We start from the raw sequence: 17,467 nt of genomic DNA, 5'->3' as shown, positions 1-17,467 counted from the left end.
GAAAATGCACATGTGAGGCAAGGTGTGTTAAATACATAACCAATGAACTAAACATGTTCCTAATGAGGAAACATGAGAAAACCCAAAGTTTGGTACCCATCGGAGTCCAAACAAGCGAGAAAATGCCTAAGAGACATTTTATCAAACACCTAGCGTGAACACTATGAACAGCAATGTTAAACAATGCATGAACATCATGAAATCCACCCTTAATACATGTTTTTTTTGCCACAAGGGGCCAAAATCCAAAGAAAATTATCAAAAGAAACCAAACCCATATAAAAATTTAACAAAAATTAAGTTTCCCCAACCCCTATGATGAAAATCTCAACCAAGAGCACAAAACTCTCCAAAACATAATCTAAGGATCCAAATCAATGAAAAGTGTTTAAAATTACCTTAGAGATGTTAATGGAATGAAAAACCATTCAAATTTATTGGGTTTTGATGTAAAAATATCGAAAGAAGGGTTTTAGAGAGAATGTGAGAGGTTTAAAAATAGGTTTTCCACGAAAAGCTCTTTAAAAAGTTGTGGGGTGTTACGCGACTGGCGAGTCGCGAGCTGAGTTGTGAGTGAGTCGCGAACCATTCTATATAAACTCGCGACGGGATCTCATGACTAGGTGAGTTGCCAAAATGAGTAGCCAAAACTCGCTACTCGCGAGAGTAGCCAGAATGAGTTGCCAAAAATTCTAACACCTGTTTTTCAACACAGAACATGTTGAAACAGTGAAAAAACAAAGTAAGCACTAAACATGAACACAAATAGTGATAAAAATCACTTTCAAAAACATATAAAATGATCAAAAATCTTTTTGGATTGATCCATATATCATTGAACACACACACATCACATTTAAACAAGTACAATCGAACAAATGAATAAGGCATTCATTGAACATTAGGCATGTGTGTTGAGTGTATGTATCAAATGTGGAATAGTCTTTAGTCTAAAGTGAAGCTTCAATGATTAATTCAATCAAGTCATACACAACTAGTACTAAGTCAAGTGGTCAATCTCAATTATAGAAACGAACATATATGACCTCCCACAAGAAAATGATTACATATTTTTGAAGCTTTTCATTTGGCTTCTTTACAATTTATAACATTTGATTATTTTTTATCTTTACATCTCTTTTTTGAGATTGATGCCCGAAATTTTTGATATTTCAATTTAATGAACAAGCCTTTGGCTTTTGGGCACCATACATTTTCGTAAAAGTCGCTTTCCCATTTTCCTAGTCAGATACTAGTATGTGCGACGGCTTTTGCAGCTCATTATCTCTTTTCATTTTGAAATTTACATTTGTTGAGCTCTTTAAGCAAAAAAAAAAAAAAGAGTGGGAAGAGATATAGGCACAAGTCTACGCATGTATCAAAATCAACATGACTATTGACTAATCATTCATGACAAGCTTGAAGATCGATTTACAACAATCACACATAGATGTCAAGATTTTTCCCACAAAGATAGATGTGCATACATAATAAGCTAAGTTCGTAAATGCATTATGCCATTAGTACGAAGGTACTAGGCCAAACTCACATGAGATATGTGCTCAAACATATACGATCAAACTTTTGAATTTTTCACTTTTATATGTTTTTGGATTTTTTACTCACACACAACTAAAACATAAAAGTAAGAAAAAAAAAAAGCAATGCATACAAAGAAATGCAAGGTGCATAAAATGCATGAAGATATGACATTCAATGCATGAAGGGTCCTACAAAGATCGAAAGAATTAGATTAAGGACCAAAAGAGCAAAAGCTCAACCATAGGAACCCTTCCGCATCCAAACGAAACCATTGTTTGGAATGAGTATCTCATGAGAAATGAGACAAAGGTTGGAAGAATGAGAACCAGAGATGTGCATAGACAAGGAGTTAAGAGTATTAAATACTTTCTTTAACAACATGTTATTTTCACTCAAATTCGGTTTACCCTTTTTAGCACAACTTCCAAGAAGCTCAAGTTTCTCTTTTCTTTTGATTCTTTTAAGAGCTTGAAACTTAGAGCAATGAGGTCTTAGATGACCAAAAGCACTACAATGGTGACAAACAATGTGTTTAAGTTCACTAGGCTTTTTGGGAAGAGATCTAGCCATATGATTTTGTTCTCTCTTAAATTTACAACATTGAGGTCTTATATGACCAATCACACCACAATGGTGGCAAGCTAGAACAAACTTGGACCCATCCAAAACCTTAGTTTGAGACCTGAACAGAGGCTTTGACTTAATAGCCTTTCTCTCCACCTTTTGATTTCTTTTATGTGGAGGAATATACACCGATTTGTCCTTTGAGGTAGAACACACAATAGGCACAAAATCAAGTACCACAATATGATTTCAACAAATATTTTCATCCTTTTTAGCAATAGGTTCAGCAATCAAACATTTGGCATGCATCTTAAGAGATTCATTTTCACATTTAAGATCATCAACTAGTTTGTTGGACAAAACAAGTTTAGCATCTAAGTCCATATTCAAACATTCAAACTCCTTTAGTTTTTCAAGAGAATGTTCAACAAGTTTCTTGTACTTTTCAACCAATTTATTGGGTTTATTGAGCTTAGCAATCAAATCATCCTTTTCACAAATGAACTTGTTGAAATTCTTTTGAAACTTCTTAGCATTTTTCTTCAAGAGTTTGATGTTAGGAATATCAACAACACCCAAATTTTCATGTAACATAGCATCAAAATCATGAGGATAATCACTCATAGAAGCATTTTCACAAACACGTGGCATGTTACATTCATCAACATCCAAAACATGCATAGAGGCATACAAAGCACTATCCATGACAAATAAACACAAGGGGTCAAGGATCACACTTAGGTATTTAAACCACAACAAGTGTACCCGCTTTAATACCAATTGAATGTTCAAAAAGTGTGTAAAACACCTATGAACGTTTAGACCCCTAATTTACAAATTACCAACACAAGTTTATTATCAAACAATGTATGTGCGGAATATGAAAATAAGCTAAATAAGAATTGGTAAAAAAATTTAAACCGAAATTAATCACAACCATAGCAGCAATTAAAAGGTAAAGTTAAGGGAAGAGAGATGCAAACACAAAGACAACATAACGATGTGTTATTGAAAAGGAAACCGAAGTCCTCAGCGTAAAACCTCTCCGCCGCTCTCCAAGCGGTCAATAATCCACTAGAGAATGAAGTTGGGATACATGAACAGCAGAAGACCCTCCAAGCCTAATCTACCAAGTGTACCTAAGCTCTCCAAGTTTCTTACTCCAACGAGGTTACGCCGAGCCTTTGTCTTCTCTAGCTTACCGAATTCTGCTATAGCCCATAGCATCAACCAATATCAATTGGTCCCTTCCTAACTGCTTCCCAAGCACCAAATAACCTTCTCACAGATATGTGTATGGTGAGAAAAGGATTTGGCTAAATGTACCTCTCAAGGATGTAACAATGGAGAGAGTGAGAGTAGAGGAATTTGGAGAATCAAAGGATGAAGATTGTGGATGAGTCAATCTTGTTTTTCTCTAGGGTTTCTCTCTCAAAATTCTCTTTCAAAATTCTCTCTGGAAGCTCTCTACAATACATGGGTATAAGGGGTATTTATACTGGTGTGTGTTTGGAATGCGAAAGGTTAGTTTTTCCCAAACAGAGTGGTTTGGCGACTTGACCTCACGACTTGACTGAGTCGTGAGTCTGAGTCGCGAGCTAACTGCCTAGCTAGATTGGAAGTTTTGTCCTGTAGTGCTCCAGCTGGCGTGACTCTTCAGCTCCTCTGCATGCTTCACACGTGTGTCTCCTTTGACGACTTGCCAACCGTGAGCCAGTCGCGAGATCCAGTCGCAAGGCCATGCTTGAGTGCACACTCTTGAGCTTTTCTTCACACTTTTTCACACACTACCCTTACATGATTCCCACCTAAATACAGGGTTTTAAAATGCTAAATTACAAGCAAATTGGCATGGAATAAAGCCAACAAAATGATTGAATAAATTCAATCTTACACATAAAATACTGATAAAAATGTCTAAAACCCTAATTCGCACTAATTACGCGATTATGTGGCAAAATACCAAAATTTACCAAAAATGGAAAAATTGAGTTAAATGCAAAATCATAAACTATTGACCTTACCAAAACTAATGAGATTTTATTATGACTTTTAAACTAAAAATTTTTAAGAAAAACAAATATTACTATAAATAGCAAAAACATTGTTTTCAGGGCCGTAATAAAGGAATTCACCTAAATTTTGGCGACATTCATGACATGATTCTAGATCAGAACACCGTTTCCCTTCGACCTGCCAAATTTCATGCAATTCCAACATTGTCACCTCGATGGCCTTTACTGGCACCTCCCTTTGATCTTGCGTTGTGACTTTTTGTTCCCTTGCTGCTCCAAGAATGCATGTGCTGTCTGTTCTACATCAATCACCCTTTTTGCTCCCATTTATAGTGTAAGTTCTAGAATGTACATTTCCCATTTTTCATTGAATTCTACCATATGAATTACAAATTGTATATGATTTATGCTAACGTAAATGTCGCATTTTATAGGGAGTCGCAATATATGGAATTACATATTATATTCAAACATTGGTTTCACAAAAAAAAAAGGTCCAGTTTTATGATAGCATTTAGACCATTGTACAGCTATTATGGGACTACTAATTTTAAGAGAGGCATTACACTTGGGAAGGTATATATATTTATTTGTTTGGATCACTTCCCCAATTGTTTAGGAAAGTTTTTTGTTTACCAAGCCTTTTCTCTTTTCTTTCAAAGGAATGTGAATTATAGTTTCTAATTTTTTTTTCTACTTTAAAACATTTCCAGTGTCTTGGGAGCTGTGTTGATCATTCTTGGTTTGTACATGACCCTATGGAGAAAAGATACTAAGAGAAAGAAGAAGCTCATAGAGCGTGGAATGTATGGGCAAACTACTGAGATCAAATTGGAAAAGTGTAATAAACGTAGATGAGTACTTAATAAAGTAGTTGATTCTGTAATTAACTCATTGAAGAGCATTCACATCCTGAAGCACAAAAAGATAAAAATATTTTTGTATAAAATCTACTTAATTTTATGTATTTTACATAACCACTTTAACAATATATTTTACATCAAATACTCTCTTCTCTTTGTGAGATTAAAATAATTGGAGGTAGAATAGAATGATAATGTTTAAGATGTAACTGTTGCTACAATGGACATCAATTTTTAGATGTTACCATAGCAAAATGTAAAAAACCTCAACATTGTTAGAGCATCGGATGTGGAGGCCTACAAGTACAGTATACTGGGCCAAACCCAATGAGCTAATCTAGTCTAAGCTATACACTAACAAAACTAAGAGAATGTCAACACATTTGCACTAACCACGTTACATAATGTAGCCCTATTTGATTTGTAACTTGCTGAATACTAACATTATAGGCCACGTAGTACTTCCAATAAAAATAGCACTCACAAACTCTAATTATTTGGCAACTCTGATTGGTTACTCTGTTCTAATCAAAACTATCTGGGTATAAAAAAACAAAAACAAGAAAAACAAACAGCCTACTCTCCCATTTAAAATAATTTCAACAAATTTCCCATGTAAATTCATTAATAGGCATGATTTCATTAATAGGCATTGTTTTCAAGCACCAAACAGTATCGTCCAACACTCAATCCAGGTAATGGACAACAAAGCCTAGAGATTTTACTAACTCCAACAAACAAAAGGTATCTCAAACAATTAAGGGCACAAGAACTTAGTCAGATTTGATGTAGGACAAGCTGCAGGACAAGTTGCAGGACGAAAGATTCTAGGAGGGGGCATTTATTTGGGAAACAAAGGAAATGGATGGGACTTAGGAATTAGCACCTAGGGCTTGCTTGATCAACATGAAGCAGATGACATAGAAAAATAGATAACCTCCTTAGCATTATCACAGAGAGCTGCTTGGAAGTTGGAATCAACACCAAGCATAAAAGGAACCCAAGAATTAGCACTTGGGCTTGCTTGGAATAGAGCCCCAAGCATTAGAATAAGACCCCCAAATTTTATAAATCCATAATTAACCATTTACAATAGCATACTTGAGACCCTTTAAATAGTCCCGAAATTACATCTTATATGGACAGAAAATAAAACCTCAATGAGATAAAATACACAAAATAGAATAAAGATGTAGCTTAACAAGGTTTAGATATCTCATTGATTAAAGTTTATTTGAGCTGGGATTAAGTACATGGGATTAACCTTGGACATGACACAAACAACTTGAAAAGGTTGAATGATGACACAAACAACTTTTATGGGGAAAATGTCGTTGACAAAGATCAATTCAAAACTGAAATACTTGTGAAGACACAGCAAATAAAAAAAATACAATTGTAAATGCATGTATGCAAGCAAGCTCATGAATTTACTACCGACATCACTAGATGCATACACTGAAGATTAAAAGCTATAACTGAAGTAAAAGTTTAATTTTACTAAGTTAAAGTCAAAGAGTACCTACACTGCCAAGTCCTTTTCTGCAAAAGGCACCTGTTCACTGAGAAGAATAGATGTAGAAGCAAGAAATAAACTAGAAGGTTGCTTCCCTCCAATCTGTATTCTTTTCTCTTTAAACTGAACCTTAAAAATGTGAAGAAAGAAAGATGATGTCTGCAACAACCAAAAAAATTGTTATATATAATGAAGCTAAATCTTGTTAATTTATAATTAAGATGTTTTAGCATAGAATTAATGAGTAGCTGACTGGCAGTTGTTTCTTCAGAGCATACGAACCATGTGGAGGATCATCGCATACCAGTGCCTGCTAATCAATTGTTAATCTGAAAACGTACAGGATAATCCGAGTGACTTGCATTCTTAATATTATCTCTTTTTCTTAAGACCCTAAATCTAAGTGACCAACACCTTTTTTATTTAATCATGTTGGGATCGTGAATCCTATTTTTTTTATCATGCTTTTGATAACTGATATGGGTTCTGTTCATTCCGTAGTTGAACTTTGAACTTCTAAATTAAGAAATTATATATCAAAATCAAATCTTCTAGATGCAAAAATTCCGATGCTTTGAATTACAGTGCTACACAACTCACAAGATTTGAGGGGCTGTTCGGTATGGTTATTTGAGCAACACTTTCCAGTTTTTAAACAACATTACACGTATTTCTACACATTTTTTCATCCACAAGTATTTTCAAAAAATACAAACAATGTTACTAGAACAATGTTACCAAATGACCCCTGACTTCTCTTGGATACTTTAATACAAGCATATGTGAAGAATATTTTGAAAATGACCTCTTTTGGTTCTATTCAAGTAACAGGCGGATCCCATGCCAAAAAGGTGTTGGGATTTATGCCCTAAAATCCAATTTATTGGCATGCCATAAATAATTAAATTATTTAATTATATGAGACTATTTATAAATGAACTAATGGGACATTATCATAGTCCATGAGATGCATTGTATGTGATTTAGTTACAGAAGATATAAATCACAAGTTCCTTGTAAACTCAAAATGTAGTTCATGGTTGGTGATGAAATTGGGTGTTTTATCTGCGAAGACTATAACACATCAATTAAGATGATTTGTCTTGATCATGGAAGTGGAGACTTCTAGTTGATGTATTGATGTGTCTTAAGAGTTAAGATATATTGAATTGGACCACTGTGAGATTAATTATTCAATTAACAACTGTCACCTAAATAATTAATCTCACGACTTCTAATTTCATAAACTCTCAATCCTAAGAGGGTAGTGAACCCGATCATTAAATATAGGTTACTTTGATATATCAAGAGTGAGATCTAATAATCATGATCAAAACCTCAGTATGTTGGGTAACCACACGTAGTGTTAAGGGAACACATATTCTTAAGATGAAATCCATAATCTCTTTTGTAAAGACACGAAATATCCCATTGAGATAAGTTCAATGGGAACTGGTTATTCAGAGCGTCCACTTTAGTAAGGAGTTACTAAAACTTATATTTATTGAAATTAGATTTCAATAAATATGAATAACTAGAAGATTAAACCGGGTACTCAATGATAAAATAGTTGTTTACAAAGTGACAGTTCATTATAACTTTGTTCACTATGGATATTTCATGGAGGGGTCAAATGATATCATTAGAGTCTTGGGATATAATTTATTAATAAGGCCTAAAGTGCAATTATATTTATATAGTAGTATTAAATATAATTAATGGTAACTTTGGATTTATCAATAGTTGACAGAAAATTCCAAGGCCCATTAGAGCTAAAGTCTTATTTGTTCTCTTTGGTCCCATCTCAAACCACAAACTAAAGCCCAATTGGGGAGGCCCAAAAGGCTAACCCAATTAGATAATCAGTTTTTATTTAATAAGAGTTATTAAATAAAGTAACTACCAAAGTAGTTAGAATGTACGTATGATGACAAGAAAGAAAACAGTTTTTCTCTACAAGGAGAAGAAGAGGGATTTTTCTTTGAGAATCAACGTACATAAAGACTGATTGAGAGACCACATTTCTTGGGCACTATGTAGAATTGAGATGAAGATTAGAGGTATTCTCAAGTCTTGGTTTTGAATTTCACTGCATCAAGGTACGCTTTCTTTTCTTTATTTTAAAATTCAAGGTTACATGTTATCTCTCATGAATGAAGTAGATCTATGTTTGTTGCTTCCGCTGCTTGTTTTGTATGAGATGCAAAACCAGATTTTCCAACAATTGGTATCAGAGTGGTCTTCAATATCATGCTTGTATAACATGTGATTGAGTTTTAGAATTAAAGAAAAACTGTTTTCTTGGTGTTCTAGTTTTCTGCAGTAAAGTTTCTGCATATTTTTGATATTATCGTGATCTACAATGAAGTTCATAGCATTAGTTTTAAAGTCTTAAATAAAACTGGTATATATATCAAGTTTGAGCATTACGGTTTTGCACCGCTTGGACGTTTTGCTTCTCTTGGATATAGTTGGCAATTGCGTATAGTTGTTGCATTTGATTCCATAACTATTGTTGATGCTATTAACGTGTTAACATTTATTTTCTTGGCCATCTTTGTTTTCGTTATTAAGGATAATGATAACAAGACGATTTAACGTTAATGCTTGTTGGCCATCTTATGAGAATGTGTTAATTGCCTTGGATCCGTTTGTTAGTTTTGATGTGTGTGTTTCATATGTTGCAAGTTATATGGAGATACATGGATATAAATAATATCATGTGAGCAATTTTGTGATTGTATAATACGACCCACTTTAATTTAATTTCTTTGAATGTTTGCATTCTTGGAATCTATATATATTAATTGTGGTCGTGGGCATGTTGTTCCTTTGGGAAAAGTATCTATGCAAACTTCAAGAAATTTTCTTTTTCAGTTTACTAATATACATGCTGTACGTTTTTAGATCCCTTAAAACACAAGTTGTTTAACCTAATTAATTAACCAAGTGAATACTTTGGTAAATTATTCAGATCTAGGTTAAAACAATAACAATCATATCATGTAAAGTAATGCGAAAATATAAAAAACACATAATATGATAACTCAGGAAAACAAAACCGGTAAAAAACACCTAGGGAGGATTTAACCTAGCTATCCTCAAGGTAAAACAGATCCACTATGAAAAAAATTAAGGTTTTACAATAGCGACTTAGACCACTAATATCTTATTGTTACCTCGAGTAGAAAACTTATTACTACGATCACGTGACAACTCCGAGTCTACGGACTACTTCTTTCTCAGATCCATAGCATCCATAAGTATACCACTTGTATTTCTTGAAACTCTTTATGTAGCAACTAAAACAATCACCAAGGTTTCGATATCAATCTTGATTTTGATAATCCCAAGTTTGTATGAAGGCAAACACCTCTAGATCTCACAAGAGATACACACACATACACACACACAGAGAGCATAAATAACAACCTTAGAGAGCTTTTGGGTACAAAACCCTAGATCCACACAAGAGGCACAAGATGCACTCTAATCTCTCTAAAAAAAACTCTGAAAGCCCTCCCTAGGGTTAGCTTATAATGTCCTTTAAATACTGGAAAAAACGGCTTGCGATTTGGGTTTCAAACGGTCAAGTTATGGCCTTTTTACGTGTGCTGATTTTTGCTGATCTGCGATTTTCGATCAATCGAATCTAATTTTCGATCGATCAAGCCTTGCAGAAATTGAATAGTAATTTCCTGCAATTACTCGATTCCAAACTTAATTTAAACCAAACTTTGAGCAAGCCTAAACCTAGACTAAATGTTTTGATCACGGTTTGCCAACACATTACATATTGAAATTTTAATACATTAGTCCCTAAGGTCTTAGAACCTAACACATGCTATCATGTTAATGCTAGGATTATGAAATTTAATCCTAATGAGATTAGGATTATGTTTTCTAGGGTTTCTAGCATTATTAGGGTTCTTGATAATGATCTTGAAAACCTTAATGTTTGATCTATGAATCTTCATTCATGAAATCCAAAGATGTTTTTGATGGAAATTGCAAAAACAGTTAAAAACGAATCCTTGAAAATTCTGAAAAAATTTTAGTTATGCAAGTTTCGATCGATTGGGAATTCCTTTCGATCGATCAAATGTACTTTTCGATTGATCGAAGAGGAATCGAGAACCGATCGAGTCAGGCAGAAACTTTATGATGAAATTCTTCATTGTCTCGATCGATCGAGAATTCCTTTCGACCGATGAAAGGTTAATTTCAATCAATCGAATAGGAATCGAGAATCAATTGAATGAGGCAAAAACTTTATGATGAATTTCTTCATTTTTCAATCAATTGAGTATAGGTTCGACCGATCGAAGGCACTGAATTTTGAATTTTCACTTGTTTTTAACTAAGTGTTAAAACTTTGATAAAAAGCAAGGTTATGTGATTAATTTTATAGTCTTTAAAAGTTAAGGAAATACATTAATCATTATCTAACTAAAAGACCTAATGAGATCAAAGATGTTAGTTAAATAGAACTCTTTGTCCTAAATTGTTTTATGATTAAAAGTCCTTAATTTATTTTAATTAGAGGTTTTTAATGAGATTAAAATTCTAATTAAAGTTATATAGTTTCTAATGAGATTAGAATAATTTATCTAGTAAATTAAGGATAGAGTTCTATATAACTAATTTTTGATTCTTTAGTGTTTAAGGAATCCTAAATAGTTTAGGACTTCCATTTTAGTTAGTGATTCTAATGAGATTAGAGTCTTCAACAATTGCAAGGTTATTTGTTGTTATAGGATCACAATTATTTAAAGAAAAATCCAAATAACGAGTGGGAGTGCTAAAATAACCCTTTTGTTAAGTTTATTGTAAAGTTAATATATACTTTGTCGTGACTTCGAGTCTTGCATTCCAAGCGGAGGGTATTTATTTCACTAATTACATGATTAAACTTCTTTGTGATTGAGCGAATGTTCGTTACACTATTGTGACGTGACTTAGTAACATCACATTGAATTTAAACAATTAAACATATTTGATGTGTAGGGTTAAAATTGTGATAAGATCACAATGATTTCAGGACAATCCATTTGTTTTAAAATTTTTAATGGGAGAGAGATACAAGGGTTGGATCTCACGGCCTCCATTATCGATTCATAGTAGTATGAGTATGCACCTCATCTTGGCGTATATGCCTCGCGATCCCAAAGGAGGGTGTTTACTTTATAGTATTGCAAGATTGAACTTACCTGTTTAAAGTAGTGTGAACAAGCACCTCATCTTGGCGTATATGCCTCGTGATCCCAAAGGAGGATGTTTTGTTTCATGGTATTACAAGTTTAAACACTATAAAGGGAGATGAAATGTGGCTACAAATGATTCTAGATAATGGTGTACACTAGACTAAGTGTAATGTTAACCTCTCAAATGAGCTATGTCATTATTACTTAGAGGCTGATGGAAAAGCGGCACATTATTTTTGTTTGGTAAGAGCTACCATGATAGCATTAACAATGAGAATATTTTTCACCTGATCATAGTGATTGGTATAAACTCGCTACCGAGGAATATTAATTGCGGGATTGGGTTGTCGTTGCACCTAATATAATATGGTTTTAGGGTTCCATATTATATGGTTATGGTTGCAAAATATAATGTCCTGGTATTTAAGTTCATAGTCTCAAAATAAAGTTCTCATAAATTTTTGTTTTCTAACTACTATTTTAATAGAATTACATTAACTAAGAAATAATTTTGAATATGGTGCTTAAAGGAGCTGAAGTACATAAATATGTTTCTATTCAACATTGTCATAATTTCCTATACATGATGCATTTATGGAAGACAGCTTATGATGTGATCATAGTCTCCATTGAAATGCTAGAATGTTACATTGGCTTCTATCTCAATTGTGTTACAGCATGAGATGCAAGAGTTAGTACTAGACTTGGACTTTATATTAAGTCTAAATGAGATGTTTGGTATGAATCATATTGAGTGCTAAGAAAGGCTTAAGGAGTTCCAATTCTATATCATTTTATGAAAAATGTTTTTATTTTAAAATGAATTGGAATTCTTGGATGTAGAGATTAATTGTTAATCTCATATGGATATGATCCACAAGTCCTTGTTAGAATCATTTGATCAATTCAGATTGTTTTGAAAATAAATAAATTCCTTTTATATTATCTGAATTGATGAGTGAGCTCTACGCAACGGAAGACATCCTAAAAGCCAAGGCTAGGATCAATATGATTTAATTCAAATTCTTAGCCTAAACCGAAAGGTAAAGGTGGTAAGAATAGGAATTATAATACCAAACAGTTAAACAAGCTAGTTGCCCTAGTAGTTTCCAAAGGAAATTAGATTTAAAAGTATGAACAAAAGGAAAGTGTTTCGGTTTTGGTAAAGCTAAGCATTGTCCATGATTGTCTTCTAGATGGAAGTTTACATGTTTTACTTTTTAAAGAGAAAGTTTCATCCTTTGGTATTGTATGTTTTGGCACTTATGTCTAGATCGTATTAATCTAAATGATATTCAAGATTGGTAAAAGATGGGCTTTTAGAACCATTATTTTGTTATATTCACAGTCTATGAATTCTATTTAGAGGATAATATGATCTAGGGCTCCTTTTCATAAAGGAATAAAGTTCTAATGACTTCTTTAAGTCAGTGCATACATAAAGGAGGAATAGGGTTCTTTTAAAAGTAGAATGTTCTAGAAGAAAAATGTCAGAATTTGTTGTAAAACAACTATAAAATACATTTAGACATGAGATGATTGTATTAGATACACCACAAGACATTATTCTATAGATAACTATTACATGGTACAATATCGTAGTGGGAGGATTATCAATTACCAAATAAATTCATACTTTTAGAATAAAATTTTGAAGTCATTTCACAAGAGTATGAATTTGATCAAGCAAGTATCTAAATCATAAAATATCATCTTTGATCAAGCAATCAAGTTGTTTGATTTTGATCAAGTATTAAAAGGCCTTGTGTGTGTAAAAGTTATATAGAACAATAAATTTCTTAATGTATGTTGATGACATTCTAATAATTTAGAATGATGTAGAGTTGTTGTCATCAATGGAGTATTTGGTTGTCTAGTCAAGTTTGATATAAAGTACTTGGGAAAGACTAATCACATCCTAAGAATTAAACTTTGTTAAAATTCAGAAATTAGGATGTTGGGTCTACCTCAAACGGCTTAAATAGATTAGATTTTAGCCAAGTATAGCATATAATACTTCAAGAAAGGATTCTTTCCTTTTAAGTTTAAAGTTCCTTTATAAAGGACTATAGTCCTAAGACATATAAAAGGAAGAGCATATTAAGACGGTTCCTTATACCATATCAATAGGTAGTCTTTATACTATGCTATACACTAGGCTAAATATCTATTTTGTGGTGGGCATGGTAAGCAAATATCAATTGAATCAGAGATCACTTAATTAAGCGGGAGTAAAGCATATACTCAAATATCTTAGGAAAATGAGGGATTATATGCTTGTCCACCAAAGTGAGGATTAGATGGTTACTGGTTGTACAAATACTAACTTATAGTTTGATTGTGATTCATGAAGTTGAACTTCAAGATATGTCATCCTAAGTGGTGAAGATACACATTAAGCGAAAGTATTGCCTTATTAGAGAGATATGAGTACGTGATTAGTAGTAGTAGAAAAGATAATTTATGCAATAAATCTGGTTGAAACTTGTTTCCAAACCTTACCTTAGAGTGATTATGAATTACTCTAAAGGGAAATAAGTGTCGGATGTATGGTAAATTGTCTTTGAAGGTAAGTGGGAGATTGTTGAGGTTTATGCCCTAAAATCCAATTTATTGGCATGTCATAAATAATTAAATTGTTTAATTATATGAGACTATTTATAAATGAACTAGTGGGACATTATCATAGTCCATGAGATGCATTGTATGTGATTTAGTCACAAAAGATGTAAATCACAAGTTTTTTGTAAACTCAAAATGTAATTCGTAGTCGGTGATGAAATTGGGTGTTTCATCTGCGAAGACTATAACACATCAACTAAGATGATTTGTCTTGATCATGGAAGTGTAAACTTCTAGTTGATGTGTTGATGTGTCTTAAGAGTTAAGACATATTGAACTGGACTACTGTGAGATTAATTATTCAATCAACAACTGTCACCTGAATAATTAATCTCACGACTTCTAATTTCATAGACTCTTAATCCTGAAAGGCTAGTAAACCCGATCATGAAATGTAGGTTACTTTGATATATCAAGAGTGAGATCTAATAATCACGATCAAAACCTCAGTATGTTGGGTAACCACACGTAGTGTTGAGGGAATACATATTCTCAAGATGGAATCCATAATCTCTTTTGTAGAGACACGAAATATCCACTTGAGATAAGTTTAATGGGAATTGCTTATTTAGGGCGCCCACTTTAGTTAGGATTTACTAAAGCTTATATTTATTGAAATTGAATTTCAAGAAATGAGAATAACTAAAAGATTAAACTAGGTACTCAATGATAAAATAGTTGTTTACAAAGTGACAGTTCATTATGACTTTGTTCACTATGGATATTTCATGGAGAGGTCAAATGATATCATTAGAGTCTTGGAATATAATTTATTAATAAAGCTTAGAGTGCAATTATATTTATATAGTGATATTAAATATGATTAATGGTAACTTTGAACTTGTCAAGAGTTAACAGAAAAGCTCAAGGCCCATTGGAGCTAGAGTCTTATTTGTTCCTTTTAGTCCCATCTCAAGCCACAAACTAAAACCCAATTGGGTAGGCCCAAAAGGCTAACCTAATTAGATAATCAGTTTTTATTTAATAAGACTTATTAAATAAAGTAACTACCAAGGTAGTTAGAATGTACGTATGATGAAAAGAAAGAAAATAGTTTTTCTCTACAAGGAGAAGAAGAAGGATTTTCTTTGAGAATCAACGTACATAAAAATTGATTGAGAGACCACATTTCTTGGGCACTATGTGGAATTGAGATGAAGATTAGAGGTATTCTCAAGTCTTGGTTTTGAATTTCATTACATCAAGGTATGCTTTCTTTTCTTTATTCTAAAATTCAAGGTTACATGTTATCTCTCATGAATGAAGTAGATCTGTGTTTGTTGCTTCCACTGCGTGTTTTATATGAGATGCAAAACCAGATTTTTAACAAAAGGCACATGACATAGTACGTACGTCTTCATTAATGCCCATTAGTGTGTAAAAGAAATTGTCAATATCACAACAAAGAGTTCAGTGACCTAAACGTTCTTCACATAGTAGATTCTTGTACAATGAAAATTAGTGCCACGCTACTAAGTGTCAGAACTTGACATATCAGTAAGTTGTACAATTGCAAATGAAACAAATTGTTTATAAACGGTTTGAGCTCGGCGAGGGGAAAAGCTTAGTTGTGTTTGTTTGTTTAGCAAACAAATCAAGCTCAAGCATAAGTTTAGGGTTGTCTATTAAAAAAGCTAAACTCAAATATAATAATGTGTTTGTAAACAAGCTGGTGAACATGTGCAAGTTTGATTTAACTATCTATAATATTATACTTTATGTATATTTGTTCAAAAATATACTTATTTAAACTTGAGAATGGATTATGTAAGTTTGTAACTAGGTTCATATAACATTAAATTCATATTTGTAGTTAATTGATAATATAAACAATTCATTTGTAGTAAAATTCATAGATTTGTAAAGGGATAGAAAATTTTAGTCATGGTTTTATTATACATGGGAAAAATATAAGTTAATCAAGTAGCTCGTGAACAAGTTTGAACTTGTACAACAAGAAAATGGACTAGATTTGAACCTCTAATTTGTTTGATAATGAGCTTGACTCGTATTCAAAATAAAATTAAATGAACATTCCTAAACTTTAATACTCAACTCGGGTTGTTTATAGCCTTAGAGTAAGATGTAAATAAGGTTGTAAATTTTTTGTCCTAGCATTACTTCTATCACAATCTATGATTCAATAAGTCATCTACTAACACAAATTTTTTTATGACTGCCGAGTTGGCATATGTGATTGGTGGTGTATAATAAAAATGGTGTCACTAATTGGCATATGTGAAAATGATGTTGTCCTAATCATACTTTACCACATTAACAAATTGGCATATTCTTTTGTTTTACCCATTTGAAAATTTTGAGACAGAAAAGTCATGATCTATGGAAGAAAATATCACGAACAGAGCTAATAAAAAAAAAGTTCATGCTTTAACTCACATCAATTCGCATCAATGCAGGACAAAGAATATTGAAAGAAAGAAAGAAAGAAAGAAAGAAAGTTTGTTGGCCACTTCTAGATATCATCAAGTTTTCATTGATTGCAGATAGAGCAAAATAATAGCAGCAAGCAAAAGAAAGTGACAACTTTTTATTCTTGTGTACATAACTAAAACATGTGGCTACCTGTCTATCAGTGGGTCTTGTGATTATGTGAGCAAGAAGAAAAATCGATGAACTAACCCAATTGGTTTTGAGAGATGAGCCAATGATTGTTTAAAAAAAAAAATGGTGTGCTATATAGTTAAGGAGAAAGATATTTTTATCTAAATGAAAGATGACGCCCCTTCCTCTGGTCAAAGTTGATAGGAAAAAGATAACGAAGGCAGAGTTGTTTTGTGGAGTACATGAAAAGTGAAAAGTGATTGTAAATTTAAAAATATTCTTAAGTTGACCATTGGAATCAAAGAAGCTTTATAACATGTCTGAAAATAATTTTGAAGAGACGATAAAAGTCACATACAAATAAATTGTCATGATTATATCATAAATGACAATTAGATTGAATAGAACCTAAAAAGACTTAGGTTTAACATATGCTGCAGATTATATTGAAAACATAGTATTTTTTTTTTCTCTAATCAAGACCTTGACGGCCACCCTTGTCCTGGTTTCGACCTCAAAGTGCCTATTAAAGTCTCTCGGTTCTAAACCAACCTAGCCGAATGGGGCCAGTTTATATAG

At 32.8% G+C, this 17,467-nt stretch overlaps 1 pseudogene; it reads left to right on the top strand.

Annotated features, from left to right (window-relative positions):
- Nucleotides 1–4,979, top strand: part of LOC142616249 (WAT1-related protein At5g07050-like) — a 50,727-nt pseudogene extending 45,748 nt beyond the window's left edge.
- The last annotated feature ends 12,488 nt before the right edge of the window (nucleotides 4,980–17,467 follow it).

Source organism: Castanea sativa, chromosome 11 (assembly GCF_040712315.1).
Source record: "Castanea sativa cultivar Marrone di Chiusa Pesio chromosome 11, ASM4071231v1".
NCBI lineage: Eukaryota > Viridiplantae > Streptophyta > Magnoliopsida > Fagales > Fagaceae > Castanea > Castanea sativa.
Note: the sequence above shows the minus strand (reverse complement) of the source record. Positions and strands in the feature narration are given on the sequence as shown.